Source organism: Staurois parvus, unplaced genomic scaffold, assembly GCF_062004578.1.
Source record: "Staurois parvus isolate SC_StPar_1 unplaced genomic scaffold, SC_StPar_1.0 ptg001316l, whole genome shotgun sequence".
In the NCBI taxonomy this organism is placed as follows: domain Eukaryota; kingdom Metazoa; phylum Chordata; class Amphibia; order Anura; family Ranidae; genus Staurois; species Staurois parvus.
Window position 1 is genome coordinate 3,633,246 of NW_028319112.1, and position 19,907 is coordinate 3,653,152.

Sequence of the window (19,907 nt, forward strand, 5' to 3'; positions counted from 1 at the left end):
TGAAGGTATTTTTTATTTGAATCTGCAGATTTAAAAAATGTTGAAAATGACTTTTGAAATTACATCAAGATGTTAAAACTCAACTCCAGACAAACAATCATGAAATACATACAGTATATGAGAGCTGTGTTACCTGCAAAAGGATTTGTATTTCGGTTGATCCGATTCTGAGATTTACAAAGCTATGCCTCACAGAATAGTACCACCTGTAAGGGGAGGGAAACTGATCTTTCTATGATGGATTTTTACCTTAACTAAGAGATCTCCTCCCCACCCCCACACTGTGAATGGATAGTGAAAGGAGTAGCAGCAGACTGATGAGCTTATCTTTTTGTCCCTCTGCTCTTTTATCCTATCACATGCTCTTTGTACTGCAATATACCTGATTGGCTCTTTTTGCTGCTTCTCCCTCCCCCCTCTAAGCTCTGCTGTACAGGGACTGCAAGAAGCTGATGCCAAGTCAAATTCAAATATTGAATGCTGCGTGCATTACAAGACATATATATTTTTATTATTTTTACATTTTATAAAGGGATAATACAAACTACAAGCAGGTCAACCCATGCAAGGCAAGAAAAAGACATTTAATGGTAAAATTCCTTTCTGATCCCCTAAAGCATCCTTTCTCAAACTTTTTACTCCACAGGGACCTTTGAAATCATTTTCAGGTCTTGGGGAACCCTGCTAATTATTACCATATTAACAGCTCACAGAACATAAGTGGGATGATAAGAATGCTCCTTACATTTGTGGTCAAAGGGAAGACTCCCCTCTTACAGATCACTGTAAGTGGTTACTTATCTGAGATGCAGAAATTTCTCATTCCTCAAGTGACCCCTTGCAAACTCTGGAGGATCCCTAGGGTTCTACAAAACCCTGGTTGAGAAAGGCTAACCTAAAGCAGTTGAATATTCCCTGGATCAACAAACTCTGGTGTTATTACTTACAACTGTTAATATACTGTAGTCTGTTCATTTAGGAATACATCCAGCTTTTCTTTTAAAGCAACCAACTGAGCTGGCTAGAGGAAGCCTCTGCAACATTTTCACAGCTCTTACTGCGAAGAAGCCTTTTGTGTGTGCAAAGGTTTTGCTACCTTTCCTCCAGATGGAAACAGTGTCCCCTTGACCTTTGCCATGACCTTAAAGGGAATATATTTTCCAAGTGTATAACTGGATAATATTTTACCCAGTAAGATTTCTTTTAATGAAGCATGTGGGCTAGTCATGTGATTACAGAAGGCATACCCTGCCATTAAGGCCTTGTGCGCATAAACTTCAACCTGTAACATCTTGTGCACATCCTTTAAACTCTTTGAGGGAACTTCCTGTGGATGTGTGCTCAATCCAGCAGCGACTGAACATGGCACTATGAATTGGCACAGCTGCTTATAGCCCAACTCATGAGTGCCAGGGTAATAGTGACAACAATGTTGGGTAGGTGCAGTATGGTGCAGCGGAAGAAAGCACACAAAGTCTTGGGTTGCAGAAAATGATGTATTGCAAAACTTTAAACCAGTACAACAGTCCCGGAGGGGAGGTTCCCCTATGGGCGTGACCCAAAATAGCTGTCAAGGTCACCTGAATCCAGTGTAATCATCCGAATTGCTGTTCCAGGGGACAGAGAAAACCATAGAGAAACCCAGTGCCTCTTGACTTCCTCCTCCAGTTGCATTGCTGTTCTGGACAAGTACCACCTGCAGTGAAGAATGTAGAATGCACCTACCGACACTTCTCCCCCCTTTGACAGATGCTGTCCTCTGTATCAAACAAAGCAAAAAACAGTATAAAACAGTAATACCAGAAACATTATTGCAAGTAAAACCTTGAACAACAGAATATTTTGCAGGTAATTGCCCACAGTTAGATTTAATTGGGTAGTGGACCCCACCGACTCTTGTGGGGTCATAGAGTCCTCATCTTCTACTAGGAACTCCACAGCCTCAAGTGACTGGGGGTCAGAAGAGCCAGCTGTATCCCCCACATACAGATTAGGGGCAAAGTTGTCAGTAGGATCCATGGAACCAGCTAGCACTCTGTGGAGGTGGGATCTCTGGATTGTCCATAGGCACAGGATTGAGGCTAGCATCCTCATAGCTCACAGGGGACAAAGGCTCTAATTCAAAGGGAGGCAGGTACCACTTGTAGGGGATTTCTTGCACAGGTGGAACATCCATGGATCTCTGTCCCCTGTGTGGGGTCTTCTGATACCTGGAGCACAAGCAACTTCCTCTCCTGACTGAGATGCAATAAGTGAGCACCATGTAAAGATCTGCAATGGTGGTGTGGTCAGGTCGCAGCCCTGTGCCTGTATGCTTGAATTTGGCCAGCAAACAGAGCAAGTTTAAGTTCATCAACACATTCATGCCCTCCCAACCTTCCTACCAGACCTAAAGGTTCTGGTATGGATTGGGGAGGAGGGGGGTAGCCCATGTTGTTTTTTTAAATAAAAATTAAATTTAAAAAAAAAATGTCAGTCCTGCTGTAGCAGGTTCTGTACATTGTACAGATGTGCAGCTTTGCAGGTAGTTTAAGGGGACCCCCAAGCATGATATTTAAAGGATTTTTTTTTTTACTTTAAGCAATGAAATATGATTGCCCCTTTAAAAATGGTACTTTTTGAAAAAAAAATTTCACTGAATTATGCCTCTCAGGGCAGTACCTGAGTCCCCATACTCCTTTTATGGCCAATAACTTGCACATAAGCCTTCAAAATGGGAATTTTTGAATGTACAAGTTCGAGTATTATAGACTTGCATTAAGTTCAAAGTTCATGGTCGAACTTTTGTTGAGGTTCAAATGATCAACCACAAACCGAACAGGGGGGTGTTCGGCCCATCACTAGTTGTGAGGTCTATTAAAAAGGTGAGAGCATATCACTGCCGCTGAATGGGTACATGTATGTGGTGATTACATAAACAAAGAATATAATATGCAGTATTTAATACAATTGAAAACACGGCTGGATTATTGGACATTTGGAATTTGTCATTGTTTAATCACAGTTAATGGTGTGGATTGTACCAGATATATTGTTCTGACAAAAACGCATATGTAATATGCATGCTTTATGTTTTGACTTAAACACATAAGTTGTACACATGTCCACCAAACACTTTTGTTATATGATTATTTTGAGTTTTTATGTGATGTAATATTGCATGGAACAAGATAATCCCTCACTACGAGTATTTGTACTGCACGGCACTGAGTCACTGAGTCATACTACTGCACTTTATCACATGCCTGACGAAGGGATTCTGCGTGGCTCCGAAACGCTGCACTTGTTCCTTTGTGATGTGATCATCAGTGGTGTATTTAAGTTTCGTGCTGCCCTAGGCAACACAAAAATCGGCTCCACCCAACGGAGAGGCCCTGACATGGACCAACACCCCTCTCCTCCACAAAGAGCCTGACATTGACCAACAACGCCCCACCCCCACCCAAGAGAGCCTTCCACTACCACCGCCCCCCCATACACTGGCAACCCACCCCAGCAAGAGAGACTCATCTTCACAGCTCCAGACATTCCCAGGAACAAGAGTCGGGCTCTTCATACACCATAAAGCAGCCCGCAGCCTCTCTCAGATCCCACCTGGTCCTTATGCTGCGTGTGTCCGTTCTGCCATCCCTTCTTTTGTGGGGCGATGCTGCCCCCCCGGAAAATGCTTCCCTAGGCAAATGCCTTGATTGCCTTGTGGTAAATACGCCCCTGGTGATCATTCTGCAATAAAAGCTTGTTTGGACCGCATTTGGAGATCCTTGGTGTGCTGACGAATATGTGCACTTATCAGTGAATTTCCAGTATATCCAGCTTTTAGTCACTGGTCACTACAACACTCACTATTCCCGTTTCCAGGAAGGTGTGGAATGGGAATATAGACACGCTTGCTTGAATGTAGACATCTCCTGTTTAATGGATGCCAGGCCCAAGAAGACCTTGCTGAAGATCAGATGTAGGCACTATGTTTTCCCTACTCCTCCGGAACCTCTCCCTACCACCTGTGCTGTCCCTGCCAGATGGAGGATCTATCCCTAAACTAGCCACTCAAAAAATGTGAGCCAAAACCTGGGGGCAGGAACCTAAAAAGACTCTGCATGACCAAAGATGGCTGCCAGGGTCACCTGGATCCAACATAACCAGCTGGATCACTGCTCCTGTCTGTCAAGGAAACCATAGAGAAACCAAGTTTCTCTTGACTTCCTCCTCCAGCTGCATTGCCGTTCTGGACATGTACCACTTGTAGTAGAGAATGTAGACTGTACCCGACTACAACCCTACAGCTAAGCTGATTTTACTTTGTTACCCTAGGACAGAGATTTCCTGAGGATATACATTGTTGGTATGATTTAATTGAAAACAGGACTTTTAAAAAAGAAAATGAAATATTTTGACCTTATGGGAACATGTGCAGCAGGTTATTTGGTGTAAAGTGTCACTCCACTTTTGTTGAGAAAAAACAATCCCTTTGGGTGATGCAAGGATTTTAACAAAATCAACCTGTTTGTTTCACCATTTGCTTTGCAGATTAATTCTGAATGGGAAGGTCTGGTTCATTATAATCACCAGATGCGCTCTCTGCTGATAAGAAATGCTGCAGTGTCTGCATCCCTTTAGAAGTACTTAACACTTAGGGAGTATCTCACCAAAACTGAAATTTTTATTGCCTAAATAAATGTTAGTGCCTAAAATTTAGAGCAGACTTCTGGGAAAATCTGAGAGCTATCATCAGAGAGCAGGAAATGACATTTATTTCCCAACTGTGTACAGAATGCCTCCAGTTTGCCATATTTAATTGAATTTTACAGAAAATTATGACAGCTGCAGATTGAAGTGGATTGGCAAGTTGTATTACCATTAAATTATTTCAATTATGGCTTGTTCAGAAATTTATATTTTTTTATTTTCTAGGTATTTTTTTCACAAAAGTGGAGTTACCCTTTAAGTATTTGGGTTTCGTAATTCTTTAATTCCTTGCAATGCATATAACTGACTGGAGAGTGTTTTCTTTTCTACATAGATGAAGTAACATTAAATAGCAGCCAGACATTTGTTCAGAAAAAAAAATTCCCCTCTAGGTGACCTGTGTACATTGCTAGGATTTTAACAAATTTTGAAAGATTCCTATCTTTTGTTATTCTGAAAAAATAGCTTTTTGTCTGTGTCGATGTGCAAAGTGAATCTGTATGGGAGTGATTTTATAATTATCAATCAGCTGGTGCACTTGAGGGGTTCTAATGAGGAACATGCTAGGGTCTGCATCCCTTTAGATGCAATTTCCCATTGGGAGTATCTGACCAAAAATTTCATTTTTATTGCAGGTGATTCCCAAAATCTGACTTGTATCTTAGTTCAGACTGTTAGAAAAACCAGTGAACCAATCACACAAGCAGGAAATTACATTTCTGGGCGACGTTCTGTACACCATCTGTGTACAGAACGCTTCCAGGTTGCCACATTGCATTGCATTTTACAGAAAATTACAGTGCTGCAAAGCGAAAAGGAAAGGTCATTTTTAATAAAATTCAATTACATATTACTTGTGTAGCAATCATACATACTATATTATTATTTTTTTTTATTTTGCCATTTATTTTTTACCTTTTAAGTATTTGCTATCTCTAATACAAAGTCTGTTTGAAAACACTTTACTTATTTTAAAAAATAATAATAAAATAATTTTGTAGGCTCAGTATATAAATTCTTAATTGGTTTATGTAAAAGAGGTTTTAGTAACATTTGTAGAAAAATACAGGCGCTTATCTGATCTGAATATAAACTGAAATGCAGGCCCTTTTCCCCAGCTCACCCTCCCTAAATTATGAAAAAGCATCAGCTGTGTAGTCTATGCAAGGATCGTCTACAGGCTTGCTGATTTCTCCAGGATTATTTTTAGTAAAAGATCATAACGCGTTTAAGTGGTCTTAACAGACTGCTAATGCTTTGTGAGAGCCGTCATCTCAGCTCAAGGCAGGTTCCTGTGCCATTAGCACCTGTTGCGGTTTGTGGGTTTTTCTATGCGGTAGCAAATCCTGCTAGCCCTAGTGCCAGAAAAACAACAAATAGGAAACCTGCATGAAGGAAAGCATGCTAGTTGCCTGGCAGTCTTGGGAAACCAATGGCTTTACTACTAAACTTGGTTTATCCACAAGGCAACCTAGGAAGAACATTGAGAAGGCAGAGAAGTAAACTAGGAAGATAGGTGTCCGTTTATGAACCAGCAGTAATAGATCGCTGCTCAGTTCTCCGGCATTCTCGGAGAACATAGTTCTCCTGTGAATGCAGTTTATGAAGCATATGTAGATCAGTTCTCCAAACGAAGGGAGAACGGTCTACAAACGCTGGAAAACAGCTGATTTTACTATAATCTCGCGAGATTACAGTAAAAGATCAGTTTACTAAACAGAGGTAAATTATCTCTGCTTAGTTTGCGGTCCCTCCGATTCTCCAGCTCTGGGCTGGAGAATCTGGAGGAGAACACAGATCTCCAGAGAAGGGCTGAACATGTTCTCCTGAGTGTCATAAACTGTGAATGACCAGAGAATAGCTGTGATCCTCTGAATCGCAGCTATTCTGTGTGTCATAAAAGGACACCATAGTACCATCCGTTACATCTGTGCACCTGCCTATCACTTAACAAGGGCAGATGCACTTGTAGACAGTTGGTTTCTGATGCCCTTTTTATGTCAGTTATAGGGATGGGGGCTAAAGCAGCTACCTTACCTAGGGCTCCATTCTGGATTAGGGCCTGTTTACATCTATGCGTTGTGGGAACAAGCACCATTGCGCTTTGCATTAAAAGTTTTTTGGCACTTCTGATTTTTGGGATGTTTAGGTACATTGGCAACGAATGGTTTCATTCGGCATTAAGTATAGTTGCCACCTCATCCTTTTGAAACAGAACACATAATAATTACACAGGTCCTGTGGATGATTAAGGTGGTAATTAAACTCACCTAGCACCTTTTCTGCATTAAATTAGCCTCCAAAACTGTGTAATTATTATGTGTTCTGTTTTAAAGGCATGAGGTGGCAATCCTAGCATTAACGCAACACATGCTAACATGAAAAATAACACGTTAAATATAAATGGTCCCTTACAGGGGTGGACTGACAACTTATGGGGCCTCCTGGGCAATAGGGGATAATGGGGCCCCTGTGTCCTTGCGCAAACTCAAAAAAGCCTATGAAAAAGGTACCAGGGGCATCTCATGGGGCCCCCTACTGACCCCGTGCCCTTGGGCAGTGCCCGAGTTTCCAAATGGTCAGTCTGCCCCTGGTCCCTTAATCTATAGCAGAACCTGTGTTTGCTTTGAATACCCAATCATGATCGCTACACACGATTGAGTGTTAAAGTGAACACAGCTCAGCTTGCTTCACTTTATTTTCACTGACAAAGTGAACAGCCTCTACACCCTTAGAAAGTATGCCTCAGTAACTCAGGACAAGCGCAGATCAGGACTTTACTATGATATCACTTGCTGCATGCTTGCTTGGGGTCAAGATCTCAGGAAATAAAGAAGCCAAAGATGGTCAGGAAACTCATTTTTTGTGGGTTTTTTTCAGAATGAGTTTGGTAATGTCAGCCTCCTTAGTTTTTTCAGCACGTTTCCTTTCATGTGCCAGTTAGCATTTACGTCATCTCATTCCTGGTTTATTTCCTACATTACTATGGGGTTTAATAATGACTCTCAAAGTCATAAAATTTTACTCTCGTTTTACAATGCAGTTAAATTAATTTGTTAATGTGAGTAGGGTCATTTTTGCTGTTCTTTTTTTATTTATTGTGAGACATTTACCAAAACAGCATGTATAAGAGGCCTATTGATCATTGATGAACCATCTAGCTATCCACCATTTTGTATGAATATTAGCCATTTTGAAGTCTCATTTTTATTATGTTTCAAAAACGTATCTCCTATACTGTATGTATGGAATTCTGCATAGTCATTTTAACTCAGAATTCAGTGTCAAGAAACTAAGCTATGTGGCAAAACCAAGCATATGAGGGGCCCGTCTAATGGGCGATCCATACCCTCAGGACTTATCTCAGGAAGAACAGACCTGACTCGTGCAATTTTTAGCCAATGATGTTAGTGCCTGATCTTAATCATGCTGTGTCAAGATTAAAAAACAGCTATACAGTCATAAGAAATTTCAGTGGTCTTTGACTTGTAAGCTGGCCCCCCACAGATGCATACAGTGTGTGTCAAATAAAAGTATATCTGATTTGTACCTACTCACAGTCGTCTCTGTTGGTCCTTTGCCGGTCTCTAAACAAGCAGTAGATGGTCATAGAAGATAAGTAGGAGATATTTGCAGGGTGCACCAGTGGAGGATGCTGTGGAGAAATGACAGCCGGTGATGGGTAATAAACTGGAGCACAGGCACTGGGCAGCACTTCTCAAAGTTGAAGCAAACTCTATATGTGAAGAAAGATAAACAGGAAGGAGCTTCTAAGTGCAGTATGTCCAGGTTCACTTTAATAAGAACGGTTAAAAACACTTACAGGATAAAAGTAAAAACAGGCTCTGAGTGATCCGTCATAGTGCGGGGCTCTATCCACTGTGCAGGGACCCGCTGTGCCGGCCAGCAGCTGCAGGGGAAGCTTGGGATGAGATGTAAGATGGCCGCCGCTCTTCCGGGACCACTGGAACGCACGCTGTCCAGAGGGACGCAGACCGAAAATGACGTGGGCGTGGAGTGGTGACGCGTTTCGGAGAATACACAGAGCTCCTTCTTCATGACTGATACCAAGACAAGGGAAGAGCCTAATAAATAGGGTAGAGGGGCGGAGATGGGGCGGCCTGGGGAGATGATAGTACATGCCTCCCGGAGACCAAAAATAGTGTGGACAACGGGGAGACAGTAACATGGTGACAAGATGGGAAATAATGGTGGATTAAAAGGGGAGAAGGGAAAGAACAAAGCGGGACTATATGGGGAGAACTAATTTTGGTAAAAAATATATATAAGGCCCCTTTTCACACGGGCGTTCCTTATGTCAATTTTTCATCTGTCCGTTTACAGATGAAAAACGGACCCCCATGTATTTCTATGGACATGCAGATGTAAACGGATGAACATCTTTTTACATCCGTTAATGTCCGCATCCGTTAACATCTGTTTTTTTGAACAGAAGAAAACCCTATTTTGCTTCTGCAAAAATAACGAGAACGGATGAAAAACGGATGTCAACGGATGTAAACGAACCAAAAACGAATGTAAATGGATGAAAATGAATGTAAACGGATGAAAAACAGATGTAAACTGGATCTAAACTGATGAAAAACAGATGTAAACGGATGAAAAACGAATTAAAAAACATGAAAAAACGGATGTAAACTCATCCGATTTTTCTGTGAAAAAATGTGACTGAACTGAAGAAAAAAAATGGAACGCCTGTCTGAAAGGACCCTAAGAGATATTTAAGGAAATATATAATATAAATGAAATGTATGTGGTAAAAAAACTATACAGGGGAAAGGAGGGAGGGAAATGGGGAAGGGGGAAAGGGGGAGGAGAATCGGGTACGCAGGCGGGTTTGCTGCTTAACAGTGATAACTTGCTACATAGGGCTACATGCTGGTCAAAGAGCAAATTAGATAGTATATATCAATTATAACTTATGGATTAAAAAAATGTTAAATTACATGAGACATATATGATGATTAGGATAAATGGGTGATGAGGAGGGTACACAGATGATGTATGAACCATGGTAGGTGAATGGATTAATAAAAAATGGATGAATACATGAGTCCATTCACCACAGATGGGGACTATAGAGAATAAAGGAACAGTATGTAAAACGATAAGTGTGTAGAAATTTAAAAAAGTATATATATATATATATATATATATATATATATATATTTGCCTTTAACAACTTCAGTATTCTTTATGGCAACATCCTTTTTCCTTCTCTATTTCAAGACAAACATACACAGGTGCAGGTGAACATTCTCTAGTTACATTTGGCAGGAAGCAGAATTTGCTCAAGCTGAGGTCATTCAGGTGAGTGCATTAATGTAAAAAAAAAACAATAAAGTAGCATTTCTATGGGATTCAGACCATTTGTGCTAGAGAGAACAGGTAGTTAAAAAAATATTTTTTTAGATGAAATTGAGTCAAATTTCATAGCAGGTAGTAGAAAATGATGTGCTGGAAAGGGAAATGACACCACTAAGATGTTTGGTTCCAAAGTTTTTTTTCAGGGCAAAATTAAAACAAAAATATATTCAGGACATCTCTGCAATATATGTTCATTACCCCATGTTCATCCCTTTAAAGACCCTACAGTACAGAAAAATACCTGTTGGTCCTGGCCTAAGTGAACTTAGATCTTAATTTCCTGTGGTGGACTGACAACACAGTGCATTTTATGGACTGAAATCACTAGAAATACTGCCATGCCTAGTAGTCTTTTGCTGAATTACTCAACATATTGCCCTGTCCTCTACTTCACAACATAAGAAGTGTTTGTAGTAAATGTAACAACAAAATTCTATAAAGTAGATAACAGGACTTTAAACATGCCATCATAAATAAAGACAACCAAAGTATTTACTAAAAAATTATTATTCATGTAGCAATAACCCCTGAAGTGGTTGCTGGAAATAGACAGGTCTCCTTTACCTGTACAGTAGCTGCTAGTCTAGGTACCAGTTGCAGAACACACCAACAAAATTCAGGCTCAGGCTAGGGGGTGTCTTTTTGAAAATGTATTGCAGTACTTGAATACAGAGAGGGATAAGGGTGCAGAAAAGTCTTGGCACTCACGGTTATAAGAGGACATTTTCCTGGTTCCAACAGTAAGAGAAAAGGGGGTCAGCCAACAATCTGAGGCTCTAGAAGAACAGCACCAGTTCACCACAGTAACCTCTGGCATCTAACCTCAAAAGGTACTTCCAACCTTGAGCTTCATGCAAGAGGGCTTCCACCTCTCCAGCCAAGCTTCCACAGGCAGATACCACTAGCAAATTCTCCACAATACAGACCCCTTCAGGCCTTCATATGTGGAGGCCTAACAGCAACAGTTCTTCAGTAACACAGGCTGCCTTCGAGAGCAGAGGCCCAGGAGAGAGACCACATGATATTCACAAACATTTATCTTCTCCGAGATGCACCTTCTGGACCTTCCTCTCAGGGATTGGCTGTAGTTAGATAAATATTTGTAACCCAGTGGCAATCCCTCCTACACTATTTCTGGAAGCTTCTTCAGGCAGAAGAAATGAGCATCCAAGCTTGAGGAGACCTGACCAGAAAATAAATTGCTGGTCAGATGGGTACAGCAGCACCAAAACCTACATTTAGAAAGCCTAGGGAACGGGCGCTACATCTATTTATTTATCAACATAAATAAACCCCTGATATTAAAAGACTTAGTACATCACCCTATATACTTATAGCTATAATCTCCTTCTAAAATCCCATCATATACAGTGCATGTCTATAACCATCAAGCATTGTATTAATTGTTACAACAATCCATGTTGATAATACCTTTCTTAGTGATGGGCTATCCTATTCTCCACTTCTTCAAGAGACATGAAAGTAGCAGTTCCTACAATGTATAAATATTTCTTACACATATATTCTACATTACATGCCTCATACTGTGTCTCTTGCACACAAGCATACATTAATGTATACTCACTATTTTCCCAAAATTTGGAGGAATATAGCCGGTACACAGTAAATGTAAGTTTATGTACAATTGACACGCATGAGGCATGTAATGTAGGATATATTGTATAATATACAGTATATATATCTATGACATGTTTATATGATGCAGAAAATATTACCTCCATATCTCCTGAAGGAATGGTCTCTGTTTACAAAAGGAATGAAGAATAGTATATTTCATCATTGAGCTTTGCATTATTAACATGGATTGTTGTAACGATGAATGTTATGTTTGATGGTCCTGGGATGATGGTGGGTCATTACAGCACTAAATGTAGAGTTATCGTTTAAACAATGGGCCGAGTGATTGCACTGAACCACTAACAGCTCCCTCTAGTGGCCAATCTACAGATTACAATATTTAATTCAATCTAAAACATTGAAAAATATCAAGTGTAAGAATTTAAAAAAAATTAAGTAAAGAAAAGATGTTTTCACTAAAAAGTCACTATAGTTTACTTTAAGCAGTATATATGGAATTATTGGATACCTTAAGTATATTTAACTAGTAACTTGGAGTTTCTAATTGCACTATTGTACATATAATGTCTGGGCATTGTATTTTGTACGTCTATTCTCTAGGCAATGTGCCATAGCTATTGCTGAACTTTCAATTATCCCAACAGGTCAGATAACAATATTTTAAATATGTTTCAGTAGTAGTACTGGCGGATGGCCATTATGAGTCACCCCTACTACACAGACTTTAATGACTACATGCTAGAACATTAAATGAGTTGATAAGGTATTACTTCCAAGCATGGTGACATGGAAAATCTCATTATCCCTGTGAATAAGTATCAACTGGATCTTGCTGTTGTAGTATAGGGTTTCAAGGGAGCCACAGGAAATTTCAAGTTGTGGGCAAGCAAAGTTCAACATTGCTCAAGTCGTTAACTGAGCGTGTGTTATTTCCACTGATCAGTTTATTTGAGTTTGCTAGGACTGTGATAAGACCAATCACATTTCATTCAGGTACACACATATTGGGGTTGATTTAATAAAGGCAAGGGAATGTTCAATTTTTTAAATACTTAATCACAAGAAAGGGAAATGGGAAAAAAGTATACTTGCTTGCACATGGTTAGATGATGGAGGTCAGCAGAGCTTCAACGCACTCACTTAGCTACAAGTACATTCCCTTAGAATGCCTATTTGCCCTCATCAAATAAACCTCACTGTGTGTGTGTTTGTATGCATCAGGGGGGTAGGCGGTTAAAGTGTTTGTATAATCAGAACCTTTAGTTTTAGTTTTGGGTAGAGAAGACCAAGGTTAAGACTCTAATGGGCTTATATTTTGCTGCCATTGTCCCGTTGAGGAAAATTTTCTTCAATTCTTGTTGCTTCTCCGGGAAAAGAAAATGTCCTCAATGAGACAACAAAGTAAGGGGAAATCCCCTCTTAAACAGTTGTCATCTGAACAAGTACTCTTAGTGAAAGATTTTTCCTTACCTCTTCTGATGACAACTCAAAAATTTTGAATTTCCCATCACTTTCTAAAGAGGGTAAGTCTCCCCAACAGAGACATACACAACAATATAAACTTGAGAAGGGTTGTAACCAATTACTACTACTTTGTCAAAAACAAAAAGTGATGGCTACAGATACACTTTAACATCCCTTAAAGGTGGACAGTATGAATTGTTGTTCAGGTTCAAAATTCAGCTCTGCAGACTCTGTAGTCAAAAGACCAGTTTTGGAGAAATGGTTACTATTCTATTAATGTGATTCCTGGGCATGAGATAAACTTCTGGCTCTGTTGACATTATTTGATACCAGTAGGGTGGTTTTGGCTACAAGGGCATGATTCTGAATTGGTAACTAGTTTCTGAATGTGAATGACCTTTGATTGGAATAAACTAGTATTTGGACCTTAACACTATGGTGGGACACCCTAATTTCACACTCTCACTGATCAGGTTGGTTCCAGTGGCAAAAATATGAATAAAATGGATCTGATTTTGGTTACCAGTTTCTGGTTCTTTTAAATAAATTGTGATTTTGGTCAAATAATTCTCACTCAATGGTATGATTTTGATCACATGGATTTTGTCCTGGTAAGAGATTTCTGCTGTAACTGCATACTAGTAGCCAGGTGTTACTTCAATGACCTCATTTTGGTTTTGGACTTTAGAAGATTGTAAGGGATGTATTGTAAATGATGAAGTATGTTATGAGCTATACAATGTGACTGCTGTTATGTGGATATGATATGGACTCATGCCATCCTCACGCATCATCATTTAGCTTCCTTTGTCAAATAAGCACAACACAATCACACAATTTTGCATTCCTTTGCAGCTCTATACATTCAGTCTGGAAACATTTTAGAGCCACATAGGAAGGTAATACTGGAAGACCCATTTCTTAGCCATTTCGTAGGCATTGTGATTACAGGTTTGAACAGGGATCAGATAGTTGTATAACTCCCAGCAGCTGTAACTGACTGCTTTGGTTAAGGTCTAAATATTGAAGTATCTCTAGGAGGGCCACCAGCCCAACATATGTTATTTGTACTCTCCCTGCGAAAGGGGCATATGCACCTCTGTCCCCAGCCCAGTTCTTCCATGTAGCAACTCTGCTGACATGGTACTGGCTGATTATATGATAGAACCAAGTAACCCCCAGATTTGGATTCGTAGTCATTGTAATATTATTTTGAATAGTAGCCATTATTAGCCAGCCAAAGGTCTAGGCAATGTAAAATAACATAATACTTCCTGTATAAAAATATCTTTTTGATAATTGCATAATAAATTCATATCTTAAGACAAAGCCTTGTCTTAATCAGCTTTACACAAACTATTTTGTCATGTCATGTCAATTGCTGAGAGCGGCGGGAGACAGCAGGGCCACTATACCCTTGTGTTCAATTTTTCATCACTCCTGTGCTTTTTGAAACATATAATGTATAGGTCTACAGAGAACTGAATAGCTTGTTGCATTAGTGGAAAGCCCACAGAGATGCTTCATTAACCCAATTAAGCAGGTGGATGGAGAGGGCCCCTCTTATAAATTACACCTTGCTAATGAAGTGTATGGCTCTTAATCTCCTCCAAACAAAATACACTCATGGAACATAGAAGCAGGCAAGGGTAGAATTAATTAGGAGTAAAACTGCTAGATTAAAGCACAGGGAATCCTTCACAGCAACTGTAACCTGGCAGGTTATCCATTTTAAGTTACAATACAATTTTCTCATGCAAACAAGACATATAGATTTTCTTCTGTGGTGCATCTGAGTAGATTATATTGATATGTAATATCCAAACACATTTGCAGCTGATATATATATATATATATATATATATACATAGTATATGTAAATAATGTGCATATTGCGGAGATATTTGAGAAAAAAAGTGAATTTGGTTCACAAGGCAAAATGCATTTATGGACCACCCACCTAAAAGTAAATGCTGAAGAACTAAACACCTAACAATATCTTATGTCTCTTTTAGGGACCCTATTGGGGAGATACAAGGGTTGAACAAAATTATGGAAACACCAGGTGAAAAAACTAAATTGTTACCTAATATGGTGTTGGACAACGTTCAAGAGTTGGACAAGAATTCCTGAATTCTCCTAGGAATTGGCAAATAAAAGTCTTGGAAGATGGATAATGTAATCTGATATCACTCTTCATGCAGAAATTATTCTAGTTTTCGCAGAGATTCTGGAGGAGGAAAACGAGCCTGAGCCTTGTTCTCCAAAATTGCCATAGTGGCAATGGTTTTGAGGTCCTGCGACTTCAGGACCCAGGGAAAGTGCGAGACTTCATCTGCATGCTTGTCAAATGATGATTTGTCAACACCAGCTGTGTGAATTGGAGCATTATTGTCTTTGTAATTGGAGCTGTCTTTGGGAAAATATGTCTGTACCATGGGGTGCACATGCTGGGGCAAAATTTGTACATAGTGGCAGTGACTCTACCTTTCAAGATAATGATGGGACCAGTAGAATACCAAGATATGGCTGCCCAAACCATGATTGCGCCACCAGCATGCTTCACCGCTGGTACAAGACAGTCCTGGTTGTAAGGTTGCACAGTGTTTGTCACACGTAAACACGTACGATGGTTGGGAACAGTGTGAAACTCTTCATTGGACTATATTACAGTCTTCCATTGATCGATAATGCATGATTTATGGGTGTTGCACCACTCTCTTGTCTTCTGAGCATTAAAGTTGTTCACTAGTGATTTGACAATTGCAGCTCGTCAATGAATGCTTTGCTTATGGAGTTCCCTCCGCACAGTTTTTGTGTACACGAGCTTTGGAAAACTGAGATTGAGCACTACATGTAACTTTTGCAGCAGTTGTTTTCTTATTCCAGGTCCAGGTTCATGGGTTTAGCTGTCCTTTTAGTGATGGAATTGCTCATAGCGGTGTGAGCCATGGCTCTTGATGCCAGAAATGTCCCCATAGTTACGCAAAAACAAAGATGAGAGGTCAGAATAATTTGAGCTGAACATCAGAATATAACAGAAAATAAAGAAGGCACAATCTCTGATGATCTCATTGCACTGGTAGCTGAGTAGTGTAGAGTCTCAGCTCAACTTTCCATATCTTCGGGGCAGCCTTTTTGAACCTTTTTACTCCTGAGGAACCCTTGAAATAATTTTTAGAGAACATTGAGAAAATGATTATACCTACATCTCATGGTTCATTAGCATGATCAATAAAGTGAAGAAAGAATAAGTCATCTGAAAGGAGAAGTAAGAGACTGATGAGTTCACCTCTCTATCATTCCATTTTCTCTTTTGGCACATGAGCACTGCAACTGACTCATTGTGCAACTGACTCATTGTGCTGCTTTACCTCCCCTAGATTGTAAAATAAATAAATGAATAAATAATAGAGAGAGAGAGAATAATATATGTATAATTATGCCTAAAGTGTAGCTTCATGATAAAAGCTCTTGATCATGCACTTTCTAAAATTAAGTCCTCAGTTTCCACATTTATTAGAGGAAACTTTGTATTGTCAGCAGTGAGGAGGCTGCCATTGCTGCCCCCTGTTTCTAAAAATGCTAGGTTACTGGCTTTCATACTAATCTAATAGATGCAGTAGTTCCTGAGTTAATAGACCAGAACAAGCATGCAGTGAAGGAGTTTTGATTTCATTTGTTGCATATTTGTTTCCAGTCAATGACCCAGAAAGAGCTGAAGCCATTAGATTAGTATGATAGCCAGGCAACTAGCTTTTCTAGAAGGACCTCAGCCATGGCAGGTCTTATGTTACTTGAGGGCCAGATTTTCCTGAAAGTCTAACTTCAGTCATTTTTTGTTCTGTTTTGGACAGAGTGGGGAAGAATTATATTTCATTGCAGGTGTTTAGTCTTGGTTATGACCCCCTCAGGGAGGCTTTCTCTCATTTTCTGTCCCTGTGACACCCTTACAAGACAGCAGAAGTCTGGTTATTACAGGGACAGGAAGACATAGAGATAGATAATTAAAATACTGATTCTAACCCTTTTCTTCCTGGCTAAAAATCCAAAATGCTGTAACTTCCTCAAAATGATCAGGTAATAAAAAATTGTTCTAGGTCTACTGCTTAAATTTCATTATTGAAAGAGGTATGATCAACAGAAAAAAAAAGATGATAAAATGAGGGAACTGGACATTTTTCTGCTTGTTAGATAAAAGTGTTTTTTGGCAATGTGGAATTTGTTCCATTAAGTGGAATGGCAAAGCTATAATTGCATACAAGTTATGGGCAATTTTATGACAACAAAAAGCTTTTCATCAAAAGGTTGGAAAAATTGCATGTTTATATAAAGAGAACAGAACTCAGTGGAAGCAAAATTAATGGCAGAATTACGGGAATGGCAAGTGAAAAACAAATCACTCAAGCCCAGTACAGGGAAAGAAAAGACTAAAGAAACAGAAAACAGGATATTCATTGTCTAATAAAATTCACGGTTATCGTGATACATTATAAAGCATACAGAGCACAGAGACCACTAAAGGCTAGGACTGTAGGTTAAGCATTCATTGGGTGAAAATAATTTTCCTTTTATGCATATTTACATGTACACTTATTTAAAAGAAGCAGCATGGTGCAATAAACAATAGCGGATAGACTGTGCTTGCAAGGAACTAAGCAGGCCAAATGGTATCCTGGGATTTTGGGAAATTACTTTTAAAAAGCAACTCCAGCCTAATTAAAAAACCATGATGCTGTTTCAATATGGGAGCCTAGTGAGTTCACTAAATACATGAAGAAAACTGTAATGTTACTGCTCTTGAGTAGTCCAGATGTGACGAAATGCGTTAAGCGGAGTAACAGTACAGTGATATCATGATGCAGAGGGCTTGTGCATGCACATGGTTTGGTAGTATGGCAAACAGAGATCCTAAAAGGTTGAGTGATTTTTTCTGAATGCAGGATGTTCAGGATTATATGTGAGTATTATATTGTTTTAGTGATCTATTTTAATAAAGATTGTATTGTGCTCTGAAAGTCTCTCTCATCTATGCTATGGCAATCCATATTTCTTGCTGGAGCTGACAAACTCTGGAAAGAAGAACGGGCAATGAAAAATACCATCTATTGTAGAACTAGCCACATGCCTGTATCCAGGTGGATGTTAAATGTTTTATGTTGGTTAAAAATAATAAGAAATAAACAGAAGGCGCTGCCATCTAAGTTTATCAATTTAATTAAAAACAAGTAAAAGGAAGGGTTAAAATACACTTACAAGGATGAGAGTAAATGGACATATCATCAGTCCTTACTGTCATCCTTGTGAGTGTATTTTAACCCTTCCCTTTACTTGTTTTTAATTAAATTGATGCACTTAGATGGCGGCGCCTTCTGTTTGTTCACTGTTTTAGTGCACAGAGACATCCAATACCCTATTAGAAGAGCTGCAGCCATTATAGAAGTGGATTAACACACTTGGATCTACCATACAGAGACTACGGCTTCTTGCTTGGGACCTAATCACTCTTTCTTCATTTGCGCTACAGAGTTTTTTTATTTTTTTTTGGTTAACCACTTGCCCTCCAGAGGATTTACCCCCTTCCTGACCAGGTCATTTTTTGCGTTACTGCGCTGTGCTACTTTAACTGACAATTGCGTGGTCATGCAACGCTGCACCCAAATGAAATTTACGTCCTTTTTTTCCCTACAAATAGAGCTTTCTTTTGGAGGTATTTGATTGCCTGTGTATTTTTTATTTCTTTCACTATAAAAAAAATTGACAATTTTAAGAAAAAAAACAATATATTTGACTTTGTGCTATTAAACATGTCAAGTAAAAAAAAAAAAAAAAATCAAATTTCATCATAAATTTAGGCCAAAATGTATTCTACTACATGTCTTTGCTAAAAAAAAAAAACCCAATACGTGTAAATTAATTGGTTTATGTGAAAGTTATAGTGTTTACAAATGGCGGTACTTATACTGGGATTTTTTTTTTTACTAGCAATGGTGGCGATCAGCGACTTACAGTGGGACTGCGGCAGGCATTTCGACACTGGGGGGAACTGCCTTGGTGTCACTGACACTGCACTAATGGCACTGGGCAGGAAAGGGTTTACATGTGGGGCAATCAAAGGGTTAACTGTGTGCTGTGTGTTTTACTGTGGGGCTGTGTGTTTATGCTTCACTGTAAGCATACTGCTTTGCATGGCTGTGCTAGGTACAGCCATGCAAAGCAGTGTGCAGGAGCTGACAGGAGAGAGAACTGTTTTGTTTATTAACAGTTTCCCCCCCCCCCCGTCGGAGATTCTCGGCAATCGTTGGGTGCCGATGAATAATCACCAGTGGGGACCCGGTAACTGACAGCCGTGGCCGCGAAGGGCAAAATCACGATTTTGCGCACCCGTGCCACCCTGTAGCAGTACTTCTGCTATAGGGTGAACAGGAAGTGGTTAAGCTTTCTGTTTAAATCAGTTTAAAGGTTTATTCATACCAGGTGCTGTGGCACTGTGCTGGGCAGCCTTTCCCACAGTCCCACCACAAGTAAAGGCAAAATGTCTTGTTTCCTATCTGGTCTTTTCATACCACCATGCTGCAGTATTTTTTTTCAGTGCAACATGGTGTGCAAGACACCACATTGCTCTGTGGCCAATAGAATTTAATGAATGGCATTTCAATAAAATTCACATAAAAAAAGTAAACAAGGTAATGTGCTAGGATTGGCACATAAGTACTGCTGTCATCCCATCATGTTCTAGCAGAGCTGCTGGTTATACATTTCATTAGATA

General features: G+C 39.6%; 1 long non-coding RNA gene across 1 annotated transcript; it reads right to left on the reverse strand.

Annotated features, from left to right (window-relative positions):
- Positions 1-1,477: 1,477 nt before the first annotated feature.
- LOC149437106 (uncharacterized) lies at positions 1,478-8,658 on the reverse strand. The gene is made up of 2 exons (XR_016308188.1): positions 8,245-8,658; positions 1,478-1,759 (listed from the first exon to the last, which is right to left on the reverse strand). It is a non-coding gene; the product is annotated as an uncharacterized LOC149437106 (long non-coding RNA).
- Between the last annotated feature and the right edge of the window lie 11,249 nt (positions 8,659-19,907).